We start from the raw sequence: 3,532 nt of genomic DNA on the forward strand, positions 1-3,532 counted from the left end.
GAAATGGGAGTAAAGGCTTGTGCCATCATGCCCAGCCCCAGTTGAGCTCTGAGCTTGAGTTTTGTTTGTTTACATTCTACAATTTATAACTGGGTCCAGTTCTCTGATAAAAGTGTTCAGTCTTACCTTTAACTTTTAGTTCCTCAAACATCTTTATGTTCTTGACATCATTAGCCTTTTCTACCAACACTCTCATTGTTCCTGATTTTTCAGTATTTTGAGACAGGGTTTCTCTGTGTAGCCCTGGCTGTCCTGGAGCTCACTCTGTAGACCAGGCTGGCCTGGAACTCAGTGATCTGTCTGCTTCTGCCTCCCAAGTGCTAGGACTAAAAGCATGTGCACTGCGGCGAACTCCTCGACCAGCGAGAAAGAACGACCACGACACGAGGATTCTTCTCAGATCACGCTTTACTGGAGTGCACTTGGTTGAGAGATAACATGAAGCAAAGGGGCCCGAGAGCACTAAGGCAGCTGCTTATATATAGAGTTGGCACATGGGTTGCCCTGTGATTGATTGCCACCATCAGCTGACACCAGACTGCATCGAGATAGGCCCAGGGACCCCCATTCACCGCGCATGCAGGAAGTGGGGGACAGGCAGCTCTCAAAGGCATCGCCAAATATGGAGTATAACCGGCAAGACAGGATGTGGTGCCATCTTGCAATGGCGGTCCTGTCTGGCTCCCTGCAGTGCACCACTGCCTGCCTATCGTTTTGTTTTCAGTCATATCTTCGAAATTTCTCCAGTTGCCTATTTCAGGAGTCCTTTGCATCCCCGATGAAACATTTAGAAGAATGTTAAATATGAAACCCTGTCTCAAAAAACAACAAACAATAAAAAAAAAAGAAAATAGAAAAAGAAAGAAAAAAAAGAAAGAAAACAAAATAAAATAGGGCCCAGAGATGTAAAACAGTATAGGGTGCTTGCTAATTATACCCACCAAAGATTGAATCCAAAGATTCATTTCCGGGACCAGGAGAAGATGTTGCATTCAGCCACTAGATTGTAGATCGGACTTGAGGATCTGAGTTTAATCCCCAGAAGCCATGTAGTTCCAGCCCCGGAGAGGCAGAGGCAGGAGGGTCCCTGGGATCACGGCCAGTCTGCCATGTGTACCTGCACACACAAGATTAATTTCTGACCTTTGTTTTTATCTGGGGAAATGGTTGAGAAGGGCTCTCACTGCGTTGTCCAGGTTAGTCTCCACCCCCTTGAATCAAGTGACTTCCCTACCCCCTGGAGTACTTGGACCTGCAGGTGTGTGCCACAGGGTCGGCTCCATCTGCAGCACCCTGTTTATCTCCTTCCTGGTTTCTGCTCTATGCTGTTCTCAACTGCATCACCTGGGACCGCCCCTCTCGGCGTCACCTGGGACCGCCCCTCTCGGCGTCACCTGGGACCGCCCCTCTCGGCGTCACCTGGGACCGCCCCTCTCTGCATCACCTGGGACCGCCACTCTCTGCATCACCTGGGACCGCCCCTCTCTGCATCACCTGGGACCGCCCCTCTCTGCATCACCTGGGACCGCCCCTCTCTGCGTCACCCGGGACCGCCCCTCTCTGCGTCACCTGGGACCGCCCCTCTCTGCATCACCTGGGACCACACTACACTGCCCACTCTTCCTGCTCCTGAATTTCTTCATGTCTGTCCATCTGAGTCTTGTTTCTGTTTCTTTCTCTATGCACTCTGACTCATCTTTCAGTTGTCCTGGCGGTCTACACAGTCTGTCTTGGAGTCCCAGTTAGATAAGATTTTCATCTCCCTTTTGTGGATAGATACTCTGGACACCTCACTTGTGGCTTGTATTCTTCTAGCTCTTCAACTTCCAGCTAAATGCTGCTGATTTCCCTGCTGCCCCCACCCCGACAGAGAGACCCTGTGGGGTGGAGTAGTGCCCATAGGTTACTCACTGGTGATCAGCCAGTCACAAGAGTCTGCGTGGTGTTCTTCCAGTCCCCTGCTCCTGGAAGCCACTGTGCCAGAACAGCATGTTAGACCTCTGCAAGATGGCCTGAATGTGTGCGCGGCTGTGCCCAAGTTCTAGACTCACACCCTCTGTGAGTGTCTTGGACTGTGGTCTGAGACCACTCCCCTTTTGGGGCAGTTTATACTCAACGTCCAAGCTTTGAGGATGTGTTGGGCCTCTGGCTCTGGTGGGTGAACCCTGAGGACCAGGGGCAGTTTTTCTATCCTTTCCTCGGGCTTCCTACAGCTTCTCACAGTCGGCATCATTCCAGCTGCAGATTTCTAGCGATTTTCTGGCCCCGGAGATGTGGACTTTCTGCTCAAGCCTGGCGCACTCTCCTTCCCTGGTTCTTCTGAGGGAGCATCATTCTGACTCAGCTAGTGAGGAATTTTTGTCACTGTTGAGACACTGTCTACCACTTAGCCCTGGCTGGTTTCACACTAATGGACTCCGTGGTCCTCCTGAGTGTTGGGAGATAGGCATGATCACCGCATCCGGCCTTCATGCTTTCTGAGAACCATCCGGGTCCTCTGTATAACCCAAGCAACTGCATAGATGGTGGCTAGGAAGGAAGACTGGAGTTCAAATCTCAACTCTCTTCATCCCAGCCCCAACCGCCGAGGACAAAGCCGCCATTGTCATCCAGTGTGCCTTCCGGCAACATCTCGCTCGAAAGGAGCTGGCTCGCCGTCGGCAGGAGCGCCAGGAGTACCTGGATGAAATGGAGAAGCTGCAGAGAGAGGTGAGTAGGGTTCAGCCACAAGACCCTGGGTGCCAGGACCAGCGGAAGAGGGAAGGTCTGAAGACTGTAAACGGGAATCATGACCTTGGGGTTTAGACAGGGACCTCAGGTTGTGGACATGATGTCTGGATTGCACAGTGACCACGAGCTGTGTGGGCGCTGGGGACGGTGACCACGGGCCGTGTCTTGCAGGCCTACCTGGCCTTAGTGCGCCGGGAGCAGGAGGCGGCTCGGCGGCAGCGCGAGCAGGAGGAGGCGGCGGAGCGCGCCCGGCGGGAGGAGCTGCAGCGCCGCCGCCGCCTGCTGGAGGCTGCCTTCGAAGGGGACCTGGGCGAGATCCGTGCGGTGCTTAAAGAGGTCCGTGTGGCAGCAGCGGGTGGGCGGGACCGGGTGGGCGTCAAGGTGACACTGCCCTGCGCCCAGGTGGATCAGCTCCTGACGCGCGAAGGCGTGGGCCACGACGAGGCGGGCAAGGCTCGGCGGCTGCAGAGGCGCGTGGCCACTGTGGAGTGCGAGGACAGCCACGGGAACACGCCTCTGTCCGAGGCGGCGGCGGGAGGGCAGCCCTTGGCCATCCAGCTGCTGGCGGAGCTGGGTGCCAGCCCCAACAGCAAGGTGGGCGCGGTGCGCGCGGTGGCGGCGTGGCCTGGTCCCCGCACGCGCTCAGGGAGCCCCTTCCGCAGGGAGCCTTCGGCCGCACGCCGCTCTACCGGGCAGCCTTTGGGGGCCACCTGGAAGCCGTGGAGGTGCTTCTGAAGCTCGGAGCAGACCCCCGGGTGTACGCCGATGATGGGAGCACTCCGGAGCAGGTGTGGCCCTGGCA

The sequence above is a fragment of the Microtus ochrogaster genome, chromosome 15 (genome assembly GCF_000317375.1).
Source record: "Microtus ochrogaster isolate Prairie Vole_2 chromosome 15, MicOch1.0, whole genome shotgun sequence".
In the NCBI taxonomy this organism is placed as follows: Eukaryota; Metazoa; Chordata; class Mammalia; order Rodentia; family Cricetidae; genus Microtus; species Microtus ochrogaster.